The following is a 26,666-nucleotide window of genomic DNA, read 5'->3' as shown; positions in this document are numbered from 1 at the left end:
CCGCACAGGGACAAAATGAGTATATATTCCTTTTTCCGTTTGACAGTGATAATACTGGTGTGACTTAAAACATGAATAATAAGATGTGGTGCATATTATGATATTGACATTGACTTTTTATCCTTTTGATGTGAAATTTATGCTTACTGTCAGACCTTAAAAAATATTTTCTCCTCAGCTCTCTGAGGAAAGAATTCAAACAATATGAAAGATCAAAATAGTTTACCTTCCAACAGTGGAAGAGAGTTGACCTACCAACTTCAATCAGCATTCCCAAAGGCCTAGAAATCTCAGGGATTAAGAAAAAAGGGTGATGTTGGAGGAGGGGGAGGGTGCTGCATTAGTGAGCACCCACCAGTGCCCCGGCCTACAGGTTATCTCAACTAATCCTCACAAGGAAGTTCCTTTTATCCCCATTTTACAGATAACTGTACTGATACTCAAAGCAGGAAAAGAACATGCCCTACCGCCAGTCCTCATGCATTTGTCTCTCTCCCAAACTCATGCCATTTCCACCACAACTCTATGTCACTTACAATACAACTGTTGAAACTTTGGCTTTTTCTGTTATGAAGTCCCAAGTTTTCACACCACAAGTTTTTTTCTCCCTTAGAAGCGGAGGTGAGTCAAGGAGGAACCTTCCTAAATTAACTCTGCTCCTCCAGCACTGGCCAACAGTAAGATTACACTAATAAGATGACTTTAGTCCAAGTGACTGAGAAGTGAGACAGTAGTATCTGTGGACAATAGTCTTATCCTGGAAAAAAATAGTGCTAGGCTACAGAATTTGGCGTTATGTTGTTGCTCAGCTTTACAAAAGGCCAGCGGACCTCGCCCGTAGCAGCTGTGCTAAACTAAGCCCACTTTTTGCCATGGTAACAATGATCATGACAAAATGCTGAATGTAATGGCTTTCTTGATTTTCTTGTGTAATTGTGCGTAGCATCCGAGCTTTACTTTACAGGGATGGAGGAGGAAAGTGCAAAATGTTTGAGAAATCAATGCTGCTTCAGCGTTTCCTGTCTTTTATTCAGCCATTATTCAAATTAGCAGTAATGTGGCAAATTGAATTTTAGATTTTTAGCAATTTTATGATGAGTTTGAAATAGTAAAGAAAGCATCATTTTTGATAGTATAGGGAAAGCAATGACAAGAAATCAAATTACATAAGTTTAGGTTGCTAAAGGATTTTAAAAACTGATAAACTCTATCATTATGCGTTGAGACTATCTCCCTCTCCACTCTGGTACCAGTCAAGTCTTTCATGAGGAACAGTTACAAATTGAACCCCAAATAGTAGAGCTTACTTAAAAATTCTAAAAGTACGTCTTAATTCTAAAACAATTCAACTGTTTTGTGAGTGCCTAGCACTCACTATTTTAGAGCCTAATTAAATAATCTAGTCACCTGTATGATACACCTCTGGATTATTGACATGACTGGAGGGTGTCTGAGCAATGGATGGATAATTTAAGACAGTTTCCTTTGAACTGGATTTTAGATTATTTTGTTGCATGCTACTTTTTCTATTTACTTATACTACTATTGATTTACACATTCTTTGAATACATCCTGGCTAAGTGGGCATAATTCATGTAGGGCATGTTGTGTCATAAGGGAAAGCCAGCCTCGATTGTAAATATTCCAGATCTTTCAAGGAGGAAATACTCTACACAAAAGTCACTGGTGTCCCCAGATGTCTGCAGAGAGGCCAAGAAATCCAAGTAGTGGGGCTGGCCCAGTGGTATAGCGGTTAAGTTTGCACATTCCACTTCAGCAGCCTGGAGTTCACCGGTTCGGATCCTGGGTGCAGACATGGCACCACTTGTCAAACCATGCTGTGGTAGGTGTCCCACATATAAAGTAGAGGAAGATGGGCACGGAAGTTAGCTCAGGGCCCGTCTTCCTCAGCAAAAAGAGGAGGATTGGCAGCAGATGTTAGCTCAGGGCTAATCTTCCTCAAAAAAAATAAATAATAAATAATAAAATAAAATAAAAAATAAAAGTAAGTAGTACTGAAATTCAAAATGGAACATAGAGGCATTTACTTGGATGAAGTGTTGATTATAATAATGGTACAAACTTACCAGTGATGGGCATTTTGACAGAAGGAGGACTTAGCCCATATATGAAAGTATGGGATCCTACTCTTTTCATATTTTGGCTCCACAAAACTCTCATAGTAGTTGCTGAAGTTCTTCAGGGTTGGAAGAAACCGTCTCTTCCACTTGTAGGTAGCCTTTCTAGGGGCCACTTTTTGGCATTTGGGCTAATTGCTTTTTTTATGTGATAAACGTCCAGTTGACGTAAAAACTGTTATCTAATGGTCGCACTATTTTTAGATTTTATAAAAGGCTGTTCAATTAACATTTGTAGAATCGAAACCTTGTATAAACCTGTTTTTCCCACACAAATAACTACAGAGCCCCTAATTTTTAGTTTAATATTTCTTGAAGAGTTTTCTTTTTATACTAAGTTGATATTCTTACTCTGCCTTTCAACAGTTTTCCACACAGTTGATCACACCCTCCCTCTGTATTAAAACATCTTCTTTTCTTGGCTTCCAAGATATATTCTTCTGGGTTTCTTCCTGTCATACCAGCATACTCATCTCCTTTGCTGCGTCTTCTTTCTCTTCCAGCTTCAGGCTGGAGAGCCTGGAAATCTGTGCTCATCTCTTTTCCCTTTTCTATTTGCGTTCACTCCCCAGGTGCTCCCTTGGAGATCTCATCAGAGACTGTGGCTTTATGCACCATCTCTATGCTAGTATCTCCTAATTTTTACTCCCAGACCTAATATATCCCGAGTACAAATTTGTCTATCCAACTGTCCACGCAGTATCTCCTCTTGTATGGCTAATAGGTATGTGAGACTTAACATGTCCTAAATTAAACTCTGGATTTTCCCTCCCAAGCTTGTTACTCCTCCATTTCCCCCCAAGTTCATTAATGGCACCACAATTTGCCCAAATACTCAAGCCATAAACCTACGTATCATCACCAATCCATCAGCATGTCCTTTCAGCTCGATCATCACATCTTAAATCATGCCATTTGTCACCACCTCACCTGCCATCACCTCCACATCTGTCATCATCTCTTGGACTATTGCTGTAGCTTGGAAACTAGTCTCCTTACATCAGCTCTTGCACCCCTGCAGACAGTTTTTCCTACCCCAGCCAGAGTGACTCTTGGAAAATGTAAATCAGATAGTGTCACTTCCCTGCTTAAAACTCTTCAGTTGCTTCCTATCACATTTAAAATAACATCCACTCTTTACCAGGATGTTTGGGGCCCTGGATGAGCTGCCGTGCCACCAACCCCAGTTCTCTCCACACCTACCTCTCTCCCCTCCCCTGAGCTTCTCTCCCTCTCTTAGACTTCTCAGGCCACAGCGGCTTTCTTGGTCTTCCTTGAACCTACACTGCTTCAAGACCCTTACTCTGGCTAAGCCTTCTGCTTGGAATTTTTTCACTTGGATCTCCACATAGCATACTCCTCACCACATTCAAGTCTCTGCTCAAATTTACCCCCCTCCGGAGACCTCCTCTGACCACCTCAGTCATCTCTCTCTCCTCACTGGGCTTCACTTTTCTTCATGGTACTTACCCCTATTGGAGCCAATGAATAGGCCATAGTTGGAAACATTTATATAAACACCAATTTGCTTTAAAAGAGCTTTACCTTTTATATTGCTATTTCTAATTACTGTGTGCAGTGGGCCCCTCATTCCTTTGTAATCAAAGCTTCAGGAATTTTCCCTGGCTTAATTAACCTCCAAAACTTTTGTATTTTGCAATGCAGCCACCTCCGCTAAGATCAGAGATATTTAGTACAGAATATCACTGCCTTTCCCTCATCCCAGGTATGAACCTTGATTAAACAGCCCCTCAAAACTCTACAGTTTCTACTTCTGTGGAGTTAGAGGAAATAAAGAGTGCCCCTGAGAAGCAGCATTTGGACCATAATATAGCCCCAAATTATATAGGGCTCTATATACAGTTGGATGGAAAATACATATATTTGTATAGATCCCACACATATAGGACTATGTGTACCAATTGTATAAAAAACATTTTTCCCTGTGTAATCAACACCAAAAAACTTTTCTCATTCTACTTCTCTAGTCAAAAAGTGAGACAGCCTTTGACAATCTGACCTATATTGCTAAGTATATTTTCAGATTCTGATGGTGACAGGTAAAGAAAGAAACAAATTCTATAATCTGAGGCCAAATTACATACCCAGGTTCTAATTTGTGGGCTTTCAAAGAAGTAGGAGCAGACACCCTGTACTCACTTTTAGTGGCTGGAGATAAAGCGGGTCAGTTTGAATGAAAATATTGAGTGACCCTAAATAGAAAAGAGTTACATGCAGCCACACAGCATATGAGCAGTACCCAGCAACTACTGAGAAGAATGTGGACATCTCAACTGCAAGGTCAGCCCTGCCATCTGCCATTCAGGCACATTCCAGCACAGTGGAATCTATTAAAAACTGAAGTGCAAGGGCCAGCCAGGTGGTGCAGCGGTTGAGTTTGCACGTTCCACTTCGGCCTCCCAGGGTTCGCCAGTTCGGATCCCAGGTGCAGACATGGCCCTGCTTGGCAAGCCATGCTGTGGCAGGCATCCAACATGTAAAGGAGAGGAAGATGGGCACGGATGTTAGCCCATGGCCAGTCTTCCGCAGCAAAGAGAGGAGGAATGGCAGCAGATGTTAGCTCAGGGCTGATCTTCCTCAAACAAACAAACAAACAGACAAACAAAAACTGAGTGCACTTTGTAAATATACCTCTCTACTTCTCTTGAAATCTAAGCTTCCTGACTGGGAAGAACAAGGCGAAGTTGTGTTTGAACATGATTTTCCAGTTTAGTGATCCTCCAAGTGATGGAGGAATCTGTGCTATTCCTGGGTTTGAATCCAGGCCACACCACTTTCTGGTCCCAAGACTGGGAGCAACTTGCTTAACCTCCCTGAGCCTTTGTCTTCTCCTCAGTAGAGTGGGGTTAATAATACGTTCTTCACCATATTGTTGTGAAGACTGGTTATTTAATACATGTGAAGCACTTTTAAAGTGCCTGGCGGTCAACAAATATTAGTTCCCCTCTGTCTCTTTTTTCCTGTGTATCACTGTCTGATGGAAGTTAGAAGTCTTCTAAGTGGACATTTTTAATTGCCTTCTTTGCTGGATAAGCTGCTGCTCGGCTAACGTCAGCGCTCAGCTCGGCTGATGTCTCTTTGAGAAACCTTCCTGCATTCCCAGATTGGGTTTGATGCCCCTCCTGTGTTCTGCTAATAATTTCTTAGCATTTACACATATTGTAATTGCCTGTTTACTGGTCACCCTCCTCCAGTTAATATTGAGTTCCATCTTATGTGTTTGTTTTATCTGTCATCAAATGCCCAGAAGCTGGTGGAATGCCTGGCACATAGATGCTAGTAGGTGATCAGTTGATATTTATTGAACGAATGAATATATGAGTGAATTTTCTGATGCGTGGCAGACAACAACATTTTGAATCAACCATTAAGGATTTTGTCAGACATTGTGACAGTAAACAGAGCCAAAATTTTTTCTTTGAGAATGCCACTCGAAAGGACAGTGAGAGAAATCCCTCATTTTTCTAAAAAACTTCTACAGACTTTTCAGATGTATAGACTTTTGCAGATCCATTTCATGAACTGTAGCATAAGTGTACTTACATAGGGAGTTTTAAAATAGAAAATAACCGAGAACTAAGTGGCAAATGCATTTTATAAGGTTTTTTAGATAAATATTTATAATCTTATATTGATTATTTGCTTTCGCAAAACTTCAACCAGGTCTCTCGTTTGAGATTTGACGTGGAATGCCTTGAGAATCCTGAGCAGAAGATATTCTGTAGTATTTTTAGGGGATGCATGAAACTGGGCCCCACCCTAACACTTTGGGGGCCTGGGAGAAGAGTAAAAATGGAGGCTCATATACCATGTGCCTAAATATTTAAGCTTTACATCAAGTTAACAGACATTAAATAAAATATATTTAATCCTACATGAAGATCTGGAAGTTCAGATTTGCGTTAAGAATTCTCGGACTCCTGGGGCCGAAAGCGGTTAAATTCTCACGTTCCACTTTGGTGGCCCAGGGTTCACCAGTTCAGATCCTGGGTGCGGACATGGCATGGCTTGGCAAGCCATGCTGTAGCAGGCGTCCCACATATAAAGTAGAGGAAGATGGGCATGGATGTTAGCTCAGGGCCAGTCTTCCTCAGCAAAAACAGAGGAGGATTGGTGGCAGATGTTAGCTCAGGGCTAATCTTCCTCAACAAAAAGAATTCTCAGACTCCTTGGAGATCCAGTGTGGGGTGTAGGGATGTGGCAGTGTAGGGATAAGGTGGCCCCACCGCATAGCCCATCTTCCTTCTCTTCCCACCCTTGGCTCCATCCTATACCTGGAAAGATGTCAAGTGCATCCCACTTTATGTACCTTCTCACAAATCACTGGAAAGATGTTATGAGGTCCCTGACATCATCGAGTATGGCCTAAAGAGAGATTTTGGGAACAGACGTCAGGTGGGAATGCTCTGTTGGTCCCGCAGACTCCTTACCCCATGGGTTGGGTTACAACCAGAGAGGGCCAGAGAAGAATCCTCTAAAGTTTGGGTTCAGGCCATAGACCCCTCTTGACTGGTCTCAAGGACAGTATCAAGGAAGCAAGTACATATATCTTTGAAAGTCATTTCTTGTACTGGTGTTAGAATATGAGGGGAGATGAGTACCAGAGGAAACATGGTCTTGATCACATTTACATGTCACTGAAAGGATTAAGATGTGAGATCCATCTGTCAGATTTTTGAACCTTTGGCTCCAGAGAGTCTATTTTCCTAGAGGCAATGCTAAGCTAATACCATCTGCACGAGGATTAATTTGACTTTAGTTCTTACCTCTAAGTGTTTTTTAAAGATTGGTTATTTACGCAATGGTTTAGCAATTGCTTTCTCTGGTCTGGGCTAACTTGAGAGGCAAGGCATTTAGAATGGGGCTGCCAAGCAGTTAGTTAAGGAAGGTATTTTTCAGAGGATGGCCGAAGGTTTTTCTGTATTAGGATACTTCCAGGAAGCCTGCAATTAGCCAAATCACAGATTTCCAGTTATTTCAGTCTTGTTAAAAACATGGCTGATCACATCTGTCTTAAGTTAGAGTGTGTGTCTCAGCAATAGAAACTCTTGCAAACCTTCAATTACAGCAGCCTGAGAAGGCACTGCTGCTGTATACTAACAAGTAGTCATCAGCAACAACGAGAGACAGATTGACTAATAATTAGCAAATGCACTTCTCTAAAGGTAAAATATAATAATTTGCTTTTCCTTGTCTAATAGGGGAGATGGTTGTGAGCGATTGATGTTCCGTTGTTCCAGGCAAATACTTGACACTGTTATTAGCTGGAGTAACCTTGAAGTATTTGAAAAGGACGAAGGAAGTGTCTTCTGTGTATATAGTGTTTTTATAAGAATGATTTCTCATAATGATTAGGTACCATTTTTTCTGCATTTAGAATGTGAATAGCAAGAACTTTCCCCTACAAGGAAATTCATATTTTCTGCCATTAATTGGCAACTGTTTTCAACGTTGACTTTAAATACAAAACTGAATAAAGAATAGAAATGTTGTCATAGATCTTTAAAGTGATCATTGCAGTAAGATGTGGTTCTTGAGAAACTGGAATGAGTTAAATTAAAGGAGTAAAGGGAAAGAAAATAGACCTATAAGGAATATCAATGAATTCATTTTTCAGAAAGATGTCTGATTACTGTCTTCAAGCAAATGCAAGATTTTTATTGAAGGGGGACCCATATTGACCAGTTTTCCAAATCCAGGGGACAAAAGAATTATTGAAAAGATGATGCTTCCTGCTCACCCACTATGATGAAGTTAATATGAGTCACATATGGTTCAGAAATGTTACCCCAAACCAAACCAACAAGTAAATGATTGGATGGCCATTCTCAGAATGGAAACACAACCATTAAGGTCATCCAGAGAGAGTGAGGGAAGAATAAAAAAGATACAGCCAATAGGAAGTGAGTCAACAGCACAGTTAAAATCAGGAGCCCAAGAATACAGAGTCCATTTCTGAGACTAATTCTAGAATAATAGAGATCAGGTTGAAATTGGTGCTAAAATGGCTTGGGGTCTGGGTCAGTGATTCTTAAACTTCACTGCGTATCAAAATCCCATGGGGAGCACTTTAAAAGTATCGATGTGGACTTTATCCCTAGAAAACGGATTTAACTGGTGTGTAGTGGAGAGTGGACCCTGAGAGTTTTTGTTTTATTTTGAAAGCTTTAGATGAAAATGCTAATCTGCATCCATCATTTGAAGTCAACTTGTTTACCTAGCCTTGATTTGTCAGTTAGCCCAGCATTCCTGGCCTAGCTGCTTCCAGAGTCTTGATGAGAAAAATCGTAGCTTTGTGAAGGAGTACTGGGAGCACTTCCAAGGCACTGTGAGAGTCAGGAGGACCCCAGCCTCTGCCTTCGAGGGATTCATAGTGAGGGCTGAGGCAGTAAAGTGCAGAGACAGGACCTGAACGCAGATCTCCCTCTCAGCTCACACCTGTGCTCTTCCTGCTCCACCACGCAGCTTCCTGTCAGTCACGGTAATAAATCTGTTATAAGAGACTACTTCATCGGTTAATGGGTTTGCAAAGCCAAAGCTAAAAAGCTCTCCAGCATGATGTTTAGATAGTCACCTATGTGTGGTTAGAGAATATGGGCCAGGGGTTCTCTGTTGCACTCTTAAGAGCCCTTATTCTGTATTCAAAATGGATAGCTGTATGATTAATATAAAAGCCTGTCATATATACCCATACCCCCAGAACATAATAACCCCTAAATTGTTGGATTTGAAATCCCACAGAATCAAAGAGTTCTTTTGTATATGATACAGATTTCACAAATTCTGACTGAATTGTCTAAAGATCAGTCTAAATACAGAAGAGAAGTGGGCTGTAGAACATTTGTTAAGAAATACAGACTTTTTGAAAAAAAAAGAAAAAGCCAGACAAAAAATAGTGCATTCTATATGATTCCACTTATATTAAATTCCAGAAAATAAAAACTAATTTACAATAACAGAAAGCAGATCAGTGACTGCCTGGGGTTAGGGAGTTGGAGAGCTTCAGGGTGGAATTACAAATAGGCGCTAGGTAACTTTTAGGGGTGATAGATATTGGCATTATCTTGATTGTAAAATGGTTTCTTGGGTATATACACCTATGCAACTTACCAAATTGCACATTTTATATATGTATGTGCCGTTTATTGTAAATCAAGTTACTTCAATAAAGCCACTGAAAAGTTTGAAAATGTAAAAAGAAAAAAATGAAAAAGAAAAAGAAATATAGACTTTTTGGGGTTGGCGCAGTGGTGTAGTGGTTAAGTTTGCATGCTGCACTTCAGCAGCCCAGGGTTCACAGGTTCGGATCCCAGGTGCAAACCTATGCACTGCTCATTAAGCCATGCTGTGGCAGTGTCCCACATACAAAATGGAAGAAGATTGGCACAGATGTTAGCTCAGGGAGATCTTCCTCAAGCAAAAAGAGGAGGATTGGCAACAGATGTTAGCTCAGGGCCAATCTTCCTCTCACACACACAAAAAGAAATATAGACTTTATTTTAAATAGTGTTGAAGGAGTTTTAAATAGAGTTATTGTGAATTGCATTTTGTTGCATGTAAAAAGTAAATCTGTTTTAACAAATAAGAATGTTTTTAAAAACAGCGTTATTGAGGTGTAATTGATATGCAATAAACTGCACATATTTAAAGTGTACAATTTGACAAGCTATATATAAACTCACAAAACTATCACCAGGATAGAGGTAGTGAATATACCTACCCACAATTTCCTTGTGCCCCTTTATAATCCTTCCCCTCAAGCTCTTCAATTCTCCCTGTACCCAGGCAACCACTGATCTGCTTTCTGTCACAATAGATCAGTTTGCATTTTCTAGTATTTTCTGTAAATGGAATCATACAGCATGTACTCCTTTGTCTGGCTTCTTTTACTCAGCATAATCATTTCAGTGTTCATCCATGTTGTTGAATGCATTAACAGTTCATTTCTTTTTATTGCTGAGAAGTGTTCGTTTGCATGGGTGTAGCACTCTTTATCATTCACCTATTGATGGACATTTAGGTTGTTTCTGCTTCTGGTTATTAGTAATAAAGCTCCTATGAACAGTCAGTAAAAATCTCTGTACGATTTCATTTCTCTTGGTCAAATACCTAAGAATGAAGTGATAGAGACATATAGTAAGTGTATGTTTACCATTTTACATTCCCACCAGCAGTTTATGATAGTTCCAGGTGCTCCCCATTTTCCCCATCACTTGGTATGGTTAATCTTTTTAACTTTCGGCTTTCTACTGGTTGTGTAGTAGTGTTTCAATGTGATCTTAAAGTGCATTTCTGTAATGATACATGATATTGAGAATCTTTTTATGTGCTTATTTGCTACCTATTTGTTTTCTTTGGAGAAGTGTCTGTTCAAATCTTTGGCTCATTTTTTGTATTGTTTTCTTATTGTTGAGTTTTGGTAGTTTTTAAAAAATATTCTGGATTTAAGTCCATCAGATATGTGATTAGATATGAAATATTGTTTCCCAGTCTGTGGCTTGTCTTTTCATTCTCTTAAGAGTTGCTTTCAAAGATCAGAAGTTTTTAATTTTATTGAAGTCCAGTTTACCAGTTTTTTTCTTTTATGGATTATAACTTTGGTGTCATATCTAAGAAATCTTAAAGATCTGAAGATCTAAAGAAATCACAAATATTTTCCCCTTATTTTCTTCTAAAAGATTTATAATTTTAAATTTGCCTTTAGGTCTATCATCCATTTTCAGTTAATTTTTATATATGGTATGATGTGCGGATCAAAGTTCATTTTCTTGCATGTGGATGTCCAGTTGTTCCAGAACCATTTGTTGAAAAAACTACCTTTCTCCCCTAAATAGCCTTTGCACATTTGTCAAAAATCAATTGATGGTGTGTATGTGAGCCTTTTTCTGAATTCTCTATCTTGTTCCATTGATCAATTTGTCTATCTTTACACCAATTCTACACTATCTTGATTACTGTGATGTTACAATTTTGAAAACAGTGTAAGTCCTCCAACTTTCTTTTTCTTTTTCAAAGTTATTTTTGTCTATTCAAGGTCCTTTGCATTACCATATGAATTCTAGAATCACCTTATAAATTCCTAAAAAAGGTCTGCTGGGATTCTGATTGAAATCACATTGAATTTATAAATAAATTTGGGAAGAATTGATATCTTAATTGATATTAAGTCTTCTGATCCATAAACATAGTATCTCTCCACTTATTTAGGTCTTTTAACATTTTTTCTCAAAATACCCTGTAGTCTTTAGTATACAAATCTCTCATATCTTTTGTCAGATTGATTTCTAGGTATTTTATATTTCTTCATTCTATTGGAAGTAATAGTTTTTGTTTCAATTTCCGTTTGTTCATTGTTACTTCAGAGGAATACAATTGATTTTGTATATTGGTCTTGCATCCTGCAACTGTATAAAAACTCATTTATTAATACTTTATGCTTTTGGTGTATGCTATAGGATTTTCTACATAGACAACCATGTCATTTGTAATAAAGACCATTCTACTTCTTTTTTCAATTTGGCTGCTTTGGATGCTTTTTTTTTTTTTTTTTAAACTAACTGCACTGAGTAGACTCTCTTGTACACAGTTGAATAATGGTGAGAGCTTCCGTTGTTGCCTTGCTCCTGATCTTGGGGGAAAGACATTCAATCTTTCAGCTTTAAGAATAAGATTAGCTATAGGTTTTTGTAGCTGCCCTTTATCAGATTGAGGAAACTCCCTTCTATTCTCAGTTTGCTGAGAGTTTTTATCAAAAATGGATGTTGGATTTTGACAAATGCTTTTTCTGCATCTATTAAGATGATCATATGGGTATTTTTTTTATTAACCAGTTAATGTGGTGAATTACAGTGATTGATTCTTGAATGTTATACCAACCTTACATTCCTGAGATAAACCTCCACTTGGTCATGAAGCAGTATCCTTTTTATACTTTCTTGGATTTGACTTGCTAAAAATTTGTTAAGAATTTTTGCATCCATATTCATGAGTGATATTGGTCTATGATTTATTTTTCCTTCTAAATTTTTTGTCTGGTTTTTGTATTAGGGTAATAATGGCCTCACAGTATGAGTTGGGAAGTATCCCCTCCTCTTGAATTTTCTGGACAAGTTTGTGCAGAATTATTATTTCTTCCTTAAATGTTAGATAGAATTCCCCAAACCATCTGGGACTATTTTTTGTTGTTGTTAGAAGGTTTTTAATAGATATAGGGATTTCTTTAATAGATATAGGGATTCAGATTATCTGTTTTTTTCTTGAGTGAACTTTGGTACTTTATATCTTTCAAAGAATTTGGTCATTTCGTCTAAGTTAAGGAATGTATTGGCATAAACTTGTTCAAAATATTTCCTTATTCTTTTAATATCTGTAGACTCTGTAGTAATGCCACCTTTCTCATTCTTGATATTGATGTTTCTCTACTTTTCCAAATCATTCTGCTTAGAGATTTATCAATTTTATTGGTCTTCCAAAAGAACCAGTTTTTAGTTATGCTGATTTTTTTCCTGTTGATTTTCTTTTTTCTCTTTCATTGATTTCTATTCTATATTATTTCTTTTCTTTCATTTCATTTTCATTTACTCTTCTTTTTCTAGTTTCCTAAGGTGGAAGCCTGAGGTTATTGATTTGAAACCATTCTTTTTTTCCAGCGTAGGCGTTTTAGTGCTGTACATTTACTACTGTAGCTGTATTCCACAAAATTGTATATGTTGTGTTTTCCTCTTTATTTGGTTTCAAATACTTTCTAATTTTTCTTTTCATTTCTTCTTGACCCATAGGCTATTTAGAAGTATGTAACTTTGTTCCCAAATATTTGGAAAATTTTCACATATCTTTCTGTTACTGGTTTCTAATTTAATTCCATTAAGGTCAGAAACAAACTTGAATTCTTTTAAATTTATTGAGATTTGTTTTATGGCAAACTCTAGCTGCCTTGTCTTCCCATTCTCCCAGCTCTATCTCCTCAACTCAGAGAGACCACTGGGCTTCACCTAGTTTCCTCCTCCTCCTCACAATGCAGCCTGAAAACTCTCTCCAGGCAGTAAGCTGGGGCAATCAAAGTGCTCACCTCCTTTGGTTCCCATCATTCAGAGCTCACTGTCCCTCACAGCTTAATGTCTGTTGTCATCTATTTTGTTTGCTTTTTTAGTCCTTTCCAGCAGGAGCATAAATGTAGTCCCTGTTACCCCAGCTTGGCCCCAATTAGATGCCTCTTGATTATGATTTTTAGCACATTGTAAACCAGTTTGTCTTGTTCAACATTAACCTTGTAATCTTATTTATGCTATTTAACTTGTAGACTTCATTGTCATCCTAAACAAATTTCCTTAAGCATCAGCTATGAATAGAATAATCTATGACAGAGCACTATGCAAACCTTCAGGTTTCTTCCTTCTCATATCTCTCTCTCAAACAGATATCCATATATTCCATCTCTCTTTCTCCCAGGCTCCTGAGAGTTGGAATGGGATTTTCAGTCACTACTTTTTCCCAACAATACGGGAGGCTTTGGTACAGTCAAGGCCAAAGGTTGGATAATAAGGTTATGGCTGTTAGAAAGCAGCTTTCTTTGGTGATCTTTCGATAGCACTCACTAAGGGCTTCTGCTGCCTTTTAGACTAAAATAAAGCTGGCCATCTTTTGGTGAGATAGAGCCCTGTTCATGCATTTATGCCTTTTCTCTCCTTCTACATGTAAGAGACACATTTTCCCATTTTGAGCATCTTCTGCTCTTAGATATCATTCAAGAATCTCCTGGGATGGGTGACTTACAGGTGATGAGGCTGCGTTGCCCTAGTTTGCCCTTGCTCATTCTCTTCTCACCCACGTGGAGTATGGAAAATGAGCCATGAATACAATTTGCACATCTCATACTCTTCTATAAAACACAAATCTATATGGATACATAATAGCAATGGTAAACATCCTTTCCTTCTAATTTCTGATCAACTCTGGAAGTCATATACTTGTAGAAACTAAACTCCTACTGTGAATTTTGTTTATCCCTTAACACAAGCCACTTAAATTTTCTTGTGTTTTTCTTGCTCTCTCCTTTACATTCTTAGTCTACTTTTGTGATTTATTTGAATTCCATTTTCTTGTTTTACTCCCTTTCCTACCCAAATCACTACCATTGAGATGTTTCCCGTGTTTTGTTTACCTTATTTTTTCACAAGGATTTTACCAGCCAGGTAGCTTGTTAACCCCATCCTGCTTCTCTTTATATATTCCTTTTTGCCATTTCCTTCCCTTTTGTTTCTGGCAGCTTTGCTAACCACCACCACCTCCCCATTTTAAATTAGTTTGGTCGCATGCCTGATAGCTCATTCTAGGGATCATAAATTCAAAATTAATGCAAAATTCCTTTATTTAGTGAAGAGGAGTGTTTTTAAATTCCTAAAGCTCATCACCCTATGTAACTCTGAGGCTATCGCAGTCATCCTTGAGAGCTTCAGCTCTAATACTTTCAGAGCACTCCATATTGGTTATGAAGTTGGTGAAAATAAAGTCATTGCTTGTATGCATAGGCCAGATGTGTAAAACCATGTTGAGCTTAACTCTAGACCAAAATATTTGATCAGCCCCAATTGCCTTTCATTGCTTTAATGTGAAATGACTATTTTTACCACTACATAATCCTAATGCAACATGTTCTAGTAAAGTGGTCCGTCAGTAGTAGCATAGATACACAGCTAAATTCAGTAGATATTTATCGAGTTGTTTCTCTGTAGAGGCACCATATTATGTATTTCAGAGCATACAAAGATGAGCAAAACCTAACTTTGTCTTCAAAGAATTTAATTCAATCTAATAGGGAAACAAAACATGTATGTAGATTAACACTGAGCACCAGCTGTGCCCAGCGCACTAGTTTGAGCATTTACATGTATTATCCTCTTTAATCCATGGTTCTATGAGGTAGATACTAGTATTTTATCCTCACGTAAGAAAGTTGAGGAGAGACGTTAAGTTCCCAGGTCAAGGTCACAGAGCTGGAAAGCTAGGCGAGATTTTTGAATAGAAGAGTGGAATGATCGGGACCTAATTTGGGATCACTATTCTGATAGCAATGCTTAGAGTAGACAAAAACAAGAAGTTGGGGATAGGAACACAATTGCCATTACTATCGTCCATATTGGAATAACCCCTTAATTTCCAAATTATAATGGTGAGCAGAAATGGAAGGAGACTGTGTAGACTTACAGAGATAATAAAGGCAGAATTTATAAAATTTGGCAAGTAATTAAATGTTGTTTTATTGAGAAGTGTGGAACAAAGATAATTTTGAGGTTTTGATATTGGTGGTGGGGAGAATAATGACGCTATTAAAGAACTGAAAGTGAAAAATAATCTAGGTTAGTGGAAACTTCAGTTGTGATGTTTAGAGATGTCCAAAGGCAACTGGATTTTGGGATAGGAGTCCAAGTGATGTATCAAAGATAGATGGATTTAGGGACCATCCACAGTAGAAATAGGCAAAGTGAGTTGTCACAGAGCAGGAGAAGAGAGAAATGGCTATTTTTATGAACAGAGAGAAAAAGAAGACTACTGTGATATAATGCCATCCATAATAAAGTTTAGAGAATTGATTAATAATAAGTATTGGTCTTACAGGGAAGAAAATTATTTCTAAATTTACTGATTCTCAACCATCATCTCTTGCATTTAAACATTTATAAAGTAATTTCAGTCTAGTTGCATCAAATCTGATTATTTGCAGTATGGTAGTTAACCTAACATCAGTTTCCATCATGAGTTGTATGGGTTTAGAAAGTCGTACTAAAATGTAAGAATCCAGTGCTTTTAGCAGTCACACTTGAAAGAAACCTTGGGAGTTGCATTTGTCAAGGGGCTAGGAAAACCATTCATGCATACCCCGCGTCCAGAGCTCCATCGGCAGCCCAAACATAAAGAACCGAAAGGTCATTCTTCTTCCTGTGGTGTGATGGTTTGTTGACGTCTTTTGACACACCCGTACAAACGCTGGACGGGTCTGACCTTCGTGCCATACTGAGGGACTCAGGTTTGGTCAGAATACCTGACATCATTGCATTGCCCTTTTTGCCTGTCTCCTTCACAGATAAACACCCTCCTCAGACAGGAAATGCTGCCTTCAATACAGAAATATTTTAAAAACCGAAATGATTGCTTTTTAAATTTATCTAGCTCCTCTTTTCCAGTTATCATCAAGCAGAAAACCTTACTTGGACCTCTTAATGCTTTTAATTAAAATAAATTAAATTCATTTTTCAAAATGATAAATGTGAATGGAGGTTATTAATACTTGAGAGAGAAAAACTAAACATGTGAGGAGGTCTCTATGCTGTAATATGTTTTACAGTCTTTATCTTTGTGATAGAAACCAATTTGTTGGAGTTCAAATGTTTGAAGATTACCTCTAAAGTGCAAAATTAATGTCCGTTAAGGTAAATCTTAGGAAGCTTTTCAAGTAGTTGCCTCAGAGGTGTATCATGTGTTAAAAGGTTGAAGAGTTAGGTAGAGACCAAAGAGCCATCAAGAGAATTTTCCGTCGTATATAAATATGTTCTGTGTTATATTTATACATTGTGAAGTGGGACTTTGACTAGTTACTCATATTATTTCTTAATGCAATATCATGGTGATATGAGGATAGAAGGAAAAATGTTTACCATTAATGAATTTCTAAAATATAAAAGTCATAAGCAAAATACTTCTTAATCAAGAGCAGCTATTCAGAAAGATTTTCTTGACGTCTCCACGAATCAATATAAAATAAGTGTAATAATATTCTCCAAGTATTTAGATTGCACTTTTCAAAATGTGGAAAGTTTTATGTATTTGTCATAATACTGGAAAAAGGAGTATTTAAGTATTTCAGTCATACTGTTTCCAAATATGATTACTGTCTACTAAACGAAATTATGATACTTTTGTCCAAGATAAGTATGTTAGTGGCATACCTAAAATAAGGACTGAAATTTTGAAGTATTTAATCATGTATAGCCCTTCACCTATTTTGTGTAATCTCTGAATTTTCCACTAGGACCCTGGACATCATATATCTTTGTTTGAATTGTTTCTCTTTTCTTTTCTCCACCCTTTCAAATATTGTCATGTCACTGGAACCCAATGCCCAGTACCGACAAAGTACTTTCAGCTCCTGTCTAGGTTACTGCAAAGCTTCAGCTCCAATTTCCTGGTATTCCTCAGTGAGATTAGACCTCTAAGTTTGTGTGCTATGAGAACTGACAGGCCTGATCCAGCTCTGCCCGCCCAGGGCCTGGTCGCACACGCTCGGCTCTACCAAAGCATGGCCACCCCACAGATCTTACCTCTCAAGATTTTATGCAATTTTTAATTGACACCTATATCTGACGTTGCAGATGTACTTCTCATTGTAGAGTCTTTATCTACATAGGAGTAGTTGAAAACCTCTTTTCACTTAACTATTACATGGATTAATTTTACTTAACAATGACAGATTTTCCTGCTGAAACTCAAGTGGTCAAATTCTTCTCTCTTTTCTAACCATTCTCCATGTAACGCTGTAACCCACCACGTAGTTCACAGGTACGCAGGTGCAAGCACACATACGCGCACACCATTCTCACTAATTGCTTGAGCACACAGCAAATCCGTTTGAAACAACAAGGAAAGGGTTAAGTCCTGACAATCTTTTTACCGGGTTTATTAGTGACTTAATGTCTACACACTTCTTTCCTCTAAATTCACCCCTAGGTATATAGGCATAAATTAACCCAATCATTTCTAATATTGTGGGATTTTATGTACATCGTTTCCTCAGAAAATTCACCACAAAGTTCTGTGGCTTTGCTGGGTTCCTGGCCTTCTTTTATAAATTCTTAGTAAAATTTTTTCCATTGTGTTGAGAAAAAAATAGATTCTATCAATTATTTTAAAAAGCAATAATTCATTATAGTTGATCATAAATGTCAGGAAGCAAAGACCCAGCTGAAGCATTTTGTCACTAATCATGCTGTTTTTCTTCTAATTAGTTAATTTACATTTTACAAATTAAGAGTAAAATTCAGACAGAAGATAACATCATAGCTTTAACTGACCTATATTTGTATCTGCCAAATTTAAGTTAATTAGTAATGTAGATGCTGTTTGTTTTATCTGTCAGAAAAGCTCATCTTTTTTCTTAAAAAAAAAAAAATAGGCACACTTTTTTCCCCCTCAGCATTTATCATCTAAATAATAGTCTTGCCAAGATGGCAGCCTCATAATAAACTCTTTTCAGTGGAGTGATGGGTAATGAAGCTTGCTTGTGAAGGCAGCGAAAAATGTTGTCTGGCCAAATGCATGAAGATGATGGCTAGAGAATCAGTGGACTTTCTCTGTCATCAATCTTTTTAGTAGCCTCTTATACATCTGAATATTTTGATAGATGATCTAATAATTGAGTTATCTATCTTTCTAACTATCAGAGTTGCATAAAAATTATTCTCACATGCTACTGAATATTAAATATGTTAGGCATCCAGTAAATTTTTCATAAAAGGGGTAAAAGGTGAAAGATTTTTGTTATTCTGTAAACACTTTTTAATATAGTGAGTGTTAAACCCTCTGAAATATTCAACTCTTAATTCCCTCTGTGAGAAGCAGTATGTACTTAAAAAGGAGGACATGCCCGTTATAAGTAGGACATATAATAGTTCCTATAGCTAATGAAAAGTAATCCCTGGAAAACATCTAGATGCAACATAATAGTGTAAAATGGAATGCCGTTGCTGGTCTAACATTAGTGACACTGATTTTCCATCCAGGAAGTACAGATGATGTGGGTGCGAAGAGCAACTATGTGGTTTTGATGTAGCCATCATTTTCAGAGGAAGATGATCCTACCAAATCGGAAACTTCCATATCAGCTGCCTGCCTAGCATTTCACCTGCTGACACAAAGCTACCAAATGTTCTTTTAATGCATAAGTAGTTCTTTCCCCCGATATGGCTGTATATTGTGTTTTGTTTTCCCGTACACCATTGTGACTATTAAGAGCTTATCAACAACAAGTGTCCTTCCCTGGGATTGAAAAGCAGCAAGGAAAATTGGCAGGAAACAAATTAGTTACAAAATCGGATTCCTCCACCCCCCACCATCCACACTTCTTCAAGGTGACCTTGCAGTGATGACTTCCCAGTAACCAACGTTCAAGTAGTTCTGCGCTGAAAGAGCAGGCATTTGTTTGCAGGTCTGAAGGGTTACCAATCCTGTGCATCTTGAAAGGCACTCAAATGAGCAGGGCCTTGTAAATTGGATTTCTATTAGCCGGTCCTGATGATAGCTCTTCATCAGTGGGATGGGAGGAAGTACTATCAATAGCTCCAGCTGGAAATATCTTTGTTTTTTTAATGCCACACTTATTTTTGGTCTCTCTCATCCAAAATGGTGATGGATGCTAAAATCACCAGAATTAATTGTTTTTAAAGTTTTAAATAAACCATAAAATATGGACAACAGCTATTTTTAAGTGTTTTTCAAGTTGAAAATCAAAGACACACTGGTTAGAAAGAAAGATGGCAAAAATGTCTTAAACCTTACTCTCCTTATACTTCCTAACATTGATTTCAGCTACAGTTGTGCTATTTATAAAAGTTTGGGATGATAGACTTTCTTTCTCTTCATTTTCTGGGTTGAAAGTAATAATTGAGAAGGATAATACCAATTGTGGAAATGTGTCCATGGGTTTCATCTGAGGAACTATTACTCTCTGGTAGTTTGATCTTTTCCTGGTTTCAAGGATTTTGTTTCTATAATTTGAGGTTGAAAAAAACTGATAGCTATTTTATTGTAAGAGCTATAGCTGGGAATTTTAAACCCTTAGGTATCTATTTAAAATTCTACATTTAAACAATTTGAAAGGACCATGTTGGGGAAGTTTTAGGGGAGGGAATAGTCTTTTCTTAATCAAAGTAGCAAACATCTGTGTTCTTTCTGGTCTGTCTTTTGATTAGCGTGGCCTCATCCATCACTGGTCTTTGATATGAACACCAAGAAGTCATGTCCTTTTGTTTTAAATGATAAATATGCCTTTGTCATGAATACTCATAAGCAACCCAGGATTTACATCTGAATTGTCAAAGTGTAACTGCCCAGCACCGGTGATGAGTGACATTATTAGTGAAATAAAGAAGTTTTTAATTTGTCATGGATAGGCCTTAGATGGTGACATTATGTGACTATGTGGGTTGCGATGCTAGGAAAAGTTGTCCTTCCCTACTATTTTTCTAAGATTTGTCATTTATCAGCAAAGCCAGTCTGCTGTAGGAGGTTCTCTGTGAGCGGTTTTACTTTAGTGCCATTAGTCCGTCTCTTTAGATTTCATTATAAGACTTGATAGCCAGTAGTTCTTATCAAAACTAATACTAACTGAAGGAGCAGCTTCTGGGGGGTCAAACAACCGTGATCAAGATTTGTTCTGTCTGGCTATTATTGTTGAAGACAGTATTTTTTTAAACTTTAGCTTTATTTCAAGGTCTGTGTTAATTATATTTTGTAAATAAGTTATGTTTTTATGTATGTGCCATTTATGTACATACATGGACATACACGTGATATCTACTTGCAAAACTTTGTGTTAATCATCAGAACCCTCAGACAGCAAGTTCAACTATGGTGGTTGTCTCTTCTACTAAGAAATTAGGACCTGTAAAAGTAAAAATGTTGTGAAATCCTGATCTCTTGTCTGCATTGTAAAAGAAGATTTCATCTTACGTATATTTGCCTTGTTTATTTCTACACTATTAATAGGCAAATATTTTGATTATTTTAAAGTTTCATCTTGTGATAAATGTTTTTAATGTTTCATCTGGGTAATAAGTAGTTCATTCTAATTTTAGAATGTATAAAAGACATTCTATGAAGATTTGGTATTTTAGCAATTAGTAACTTCAACAGAAATTGTACTGCTTTTTACATGCTTTGTCTTTATAATTTCAGCACAACTGCTTTAAAAGAGAAATAAGAGAAGTTTTCATTTTTTCTTTTTCAACTGAATTGATTGCTTGGTTGAGTTACCCTTTAACTTAGAATGTTGGAATTTACAGGGGAGTTAAGCTGTATATTTTAGTTTGATTCCATCTCTCTCCATAAAATTCACTTTAAAATGGTTTCATCATTATAACAGTCCCACTTAAATTATGTTTTATTTGAGGTCATATTCCTTATGCCATAAATGTATTAGTCCTGGGTTTTCTTTGTTTTGATTGTGTTGAAACTGAAGTTTAGCAGCTATTTTTTGAAAAATATTTCTTGATTGCCAAAAAAAATAGTTTTAAGGCAAAAAAAAGTGTGCTTTATTAGAAGTTAACCCTTATCAGCCAGGGATTTTCTTTCTTTCTATTTTTGCATTTTTTTTTCAATTCTTAGATTTCCTAGGTCGTGGAAAATGGAGTCTTATTCATGTTTGTTTCCCAACAGAAAACAATCACTTAGCCACTCTGAAGCCCAACCCCTTACATTAATTGAGATTTTTGTACTGTAATGTAAGTGTCTGAGTTTTTGAGACCCTAAGGCTTTCACCCAACTCGAAGACAACGATGCCAGTGAGCTTCTGTCCAGAGTTAATCAGCTGCAGAATTTGTAAACTGCACATGTGTCAAAGTTGAAAATGTTAGCGCTCTAATAGAAGCTTGAAAAGGTTAGATCTGATAAAAGCCGTCAGCAGTTAAAGAAAGTGATTTATGGGAATGTAATGACACAAAATGCCTCATTTATCACTCATATATAGATAGGTTAAGGTTCCTGTGTCATACTTTTAAAAACTTGACCACTTTGAATTGTCAAAATAGGTACTTAATTACCCTTCATCCTTTTCATTTTGAATTTATTTCATTTGAGTTTGGTAATTTTATCTACGATCACTTTACTGTCATTCACTTCATATGGTTCCATTTAAAGTCATTCATATTTTGGATTTTCAAGAACTGTACATTGCCAATCTTTTTGAAGTTTTATTAGCTAAAGCTGTTGCAAGGAAAGACTAAGCCAATCTTATGTATGTTGATTTACATTTTTATTTAACACGGATACCATGAAGAGATGTTAAAGTTTCATTTTCTCTTTTCTAACACTTGTTCTTTTCATCAGCATTTTATAATCCTCTAAATTTTGTCTGCATCTCTCGTTAAAAAGTGCAACATGAGATTTTAAAGGAGCCATCGATTGGTTTACCATCCTAGTGACTCAACTTAATATTTAAGCTCCACATAAATTTGATGAAAACCTGCCTAGCTAGTTAAATGATCCTTTAAAAAAAAGTAGATAAAAACAAAAGTTAAGAGACATCCCAGCTTGTATTTCTTTCCCAGATTAACGAAAAAACAATTATTTCTTTATACATTGTAAGAAAAGTATTTATAAACTTGGAATTCCTAAACATTTATTTGCTTGTTTGATGTCATTAGTTTATGCATAAATATCTTAACACTATTAAATAAAAACTAATTGACAAACTGCCAATATTTCAAAGTAATGTCATCAAACACAAATTTTGAGAATGATCATTACAGTTTTAGACTCTTTAGTATGAAGGAGTAGAATTGTTCAAGGGCTTCTTGAAATTATTCAGATCATTCAATAGGCAGAAGTGTCTCTGGGTTTTCCTGTTCCCCCTCTACAGCCAAAAACTAAATTTGAAAACTTTGACAGGTTCCAATTTGTCTGGTGAGTTTTGCACTTTCTTCAAGAGGGACATCCCAGGTTCAATTTAAAAAGAAGTCAGAGCAGTTTCTTCAACAAGGCAAAGGCGTGGAAATAAATGGGGAGGGAGGAACTGTCCTAGGAGAGAAACTGGAGAGACCTCATAACCAACTGTAGTTGACCTTGCTGCACCTTGATTCCATCAAACAGACTAGAGGAAAGACATTTCAGAGACAGTTACTGAAAATTGAATATGGAATAGTGTGAATTCTTAACACGAAGCAATTGCTGTTAATTTTGTTAGGCATGACAGAGCCATTGCAGTTATGTAAGAAAATATCCATTTTTCAGAGATACATATGTTGAGGTTGAGTGACTTTGGGCCTGGGATTTCTTTTAAAATATTTCAGCAAAACAAATACATAAATTGAGAGAGAGAGAAATTTAAAACGGCTGTAAAACCTGCAACATGGATATTTAGTGGGGGAGTTCTCTGCTTTTTATACATTTGAAACTTTTTGCAATAAAAACCTAAAAAGTCAAGGAGATTATTACATCAATCTTGTCTAACAGTATGTTTTTTAATAGAAAATTATAATACCTTTTAATAATTTTCTAATATTTTCTTGCTGCCAATCTTAATTTTAAAATTAGGTATAACCTAAAAATGTTTTTTTTTAAATCTCCAAAGTTTACCCAAAAAAATCATGTAATTGGCTAATATCAAATTTAATTCCAATATTTTAATTAGCAAACTTGGTATCTTTTAATATAGAAAAGGGGTAAGAAATTCTGCACATTTATTCAAAATATGACAAACCTATTAGCATACTTCTTTGTGCTCTGAAAAATGTGTAGCTCCTAAATAACATTGCAAATCATTTTGTTTGTTTAAAAATATTGTAAATATATAATTTCAGTCTTATATTCCTGGTAAATGAATTTTAAAGCATTTATAAGTCTTATGTTTTAAGCTTTTTTTTTTAATCATTATTTACAAAAGCATTTTCTTGAGTTGCAAATATAGTTTCCTAACTTAAGGAATATTAAACTAAATGTGCTTCTTTCTAGATGCATTTTTATTCAGAAAAAAATATGTGTACATTTAAATTACAATCTTAATTCTCCTATGATTTTAAAACTCTGTATTTAATTAGCTATCTTTAGACATGTATGCAGTATTTTTATCATTAAACAACAACAACAACAAACCCTGAATATCTCAAACTCTTTAAAGTGTACATTGATTTGGAGAAAATGTGTTCTTAGTATGAATTTATCATTTATCCTATTTGTATTAAAGGATAGTTAACCAAATGCATTGTATTTTTTGTTTTTGCAGGTTATTTACATATAGTAAGGCAACACAGGCAGCCCCATTTCAATTTAACCTTCCAGAGATTAATCATTTTGTTTGAAGAAGTTTTGTTGTTTTTTCAAATCCATGATTAGGAAAAATTCCTATCATATGTGTTTATATAATCATAGGAGTCAAAATTGTCTCAATCTATGAATCTTAATAGTTTGCTCTTGTAACAACTATGAGGAAATATATTAAAATGCCTTAATTACAGGGCAAGAAAAAGAGAAAGCACAGTCTTTTAGCATATGATCTTTCAATTGTTCACCAAAGGATAAAGAAAGCATTCATGCGTGGTTTCAAGAACTGTCAGCAATAAGAAAATGCAAGGTACTTTATAGAACCTTAAAGACCTTTCTGGGAAGCAGATTTAATTAAAAAGTAAAATAGACTTTTCATTTTAAAGAAATCTTAAAAATGTTATAAAATTTCATAATGTTAATATATTAGTAAGGGTATTATCTTCTTATCCCAGATGGGAAAAAGTCATCCATGAAGCTACTATGTTTGATTCACACAATGGTGAATCTTATAAATATTTTTCTTTAGGTTTGATTTAAGAGTGAGAATTATAATGCATTGAAATGTGGCATAATTTTAAAAGGCTTTCTCTGTCGGAGTCGTATATGCTGATTCAATCTCATCCGTAAATTAGGAACATCTAGTCGTCTTCCTGCTACTAACAGAAGTCCTTTTACCACATTAAAGTTCAAGACGATCAGACAAATTGATTTTTGCACTGTTTATCTTAATTAACATGTTCCTATATACATTGTTCCCTGTCAGCACAACCCTAATTCTCTGTAGTCAAGTATAAGAATTTCAGAGACACTTTGTCCCTTCCCTTTAACTTTAATTTTCATATTTAAGAAAAAGCTCATGTGTTTTCCATTGCGTTCAGTCAAAAAGCGTAATTAATAATATGTGTCCAAGTTGCATGTTAGAGGAGGTTAATTTGACTGTGTGGTAAGTAGCTGTTTATAAATAACCCCAGCCTGTTCTTTTAGAGCTTAGCTTCAGCCTGCTCTGCCTCTGTCAAGGTGTGGGGAGCTAGTCTGCTCTTACCAAGCACGCACACATCAGTATTTACCAGCTACTTCCCAGCACCAAATGTATTCTTGTTTAAATTGTCTTCATTTGGGACGCCTCATTCAAAGGCAGATCAGTCTCAGAAGAGTTGTGTTTGAAGTAATTACTCTTTGAGAAACTGTTTCCGGACTAATGTTATTTTTCCAGCCCTTCAATGACCAATACATTCGCTGTTCAACATTAAAAAATAATAATAAAGAATAATTTGGCGGTATATTTAAAGGCCTTATTAAAAATCTCTAATGCCTACACTTCTATTTAAAACAGTGCTATGGAACAATAGATGCATGGTACAAGGACTGGTGTCCAGTTTAGCTCACGCAGAGATGTAGCCACTAAAAATATCTGCTGCATGTTTCCATTAACTTGAGTTTCTTAGTTTAAATTATTATTCTACAAAAGATACCGCAAACTACTTTGTTCTTAAATAGTCATGCAGTAGATTGAGCAGTACTTGAAGATTTGTGGCATTTTGACTGTAGGAAAAATAATGCCTCCACGTGATAATGAGTATATGATTTGCATGTGTGTTGTATAATTCACAATATACATATGCATTCATCATGTTATTCTTTGCAATATGATGAATTACGTCAGTTTATTGCATATGTCTGCATGTACCTCATCTCTTAATTAAAGCATTAATCACTAAAATTACCAAAGATATGTAGTTTTACTGTACTTTTAAAATTTAACGTTGATCTTTGCATAGTAATACACCTATTATTTCTAATTGGTAGACTATACTAAGACATTTTAAGTAAGGATTTCCATATTATGATTCTATCATATCAATTATTTTAAATATGCTTATCTTAATATATACTTACAACACACTTTTTAACCACTTTAAATCATTTTTATTTGAGATTAATTTCCTAAATCACTAAAATTACCAAAGATATATATATTTGCATATAGATATGCACATTATGTGATCAGCTTTAAAATTTAAAAGACTATGTATATATAGTCTTTCTGTACTTTAAAATTTTAAAGTTGATCTTTGCATAGTCATACATATGCATTTCTAATTGGTAGACTCTGATAAGACCTGTTAAGTGAAGATTCCATATTATGCTCCTAGCATGTCAATTTTAGATGTGTTATCTTAATATATATTTGCCACAACCTTTAACACTTCTGTTGTTTAATAACTGTTTCTTTCATTTGAGATTAATTATACTTGATGTCAGTTTCCCAGTACATAATATTAGTTCATTCATAAGTAATGAACACCTGCTAATCATGTGATTCGGTTTCTTTAGAAATCCATACCTTTGGAACAGAACAAAATTGTGATGCTTTGAGGGAACTATTTGGGGGAAAAGGTACCACCTGGTCACAGAATTTAGTTGTTAAGACTTTGGTGGTAAGAAGAAGGCGCATATTGCAGCATCCCTGCTCATTAG

General features: G+C 36.1%; 1 protein-coding gene across 6 annotated transcripts in view; it reads left to right on the top strand.

The window, feature by feature from the left end:
• CDIN1 (CDAN1 interacting nuclease 1) overlaps window positions 1–26,666 on the top strand; it is a 208,342-nt gene that overhangs the window by 112,329 nt on the left and 69,347 nt on the right. The window lies entirely within an intron of this gene.

This window comes from Equus caballus, chromosome 1 (genome assembly GCF_041296265.1).
Source record: "Equus caballus isolate H_3958 breed thoroughbred chromosome 1, TB-T2T, whole genome shotgun sequence".
In the NCBI taxonomy this organism is placed as follows: domain Eukaryota; kingdom Metazoa; phylum Chordata; class Mammalia; order Perissodactyla; family Equidae; genus Equus; species Equus caballus.
This window is presented reverse-complemented; position numbering and strand designations above follow the sequence as displayed.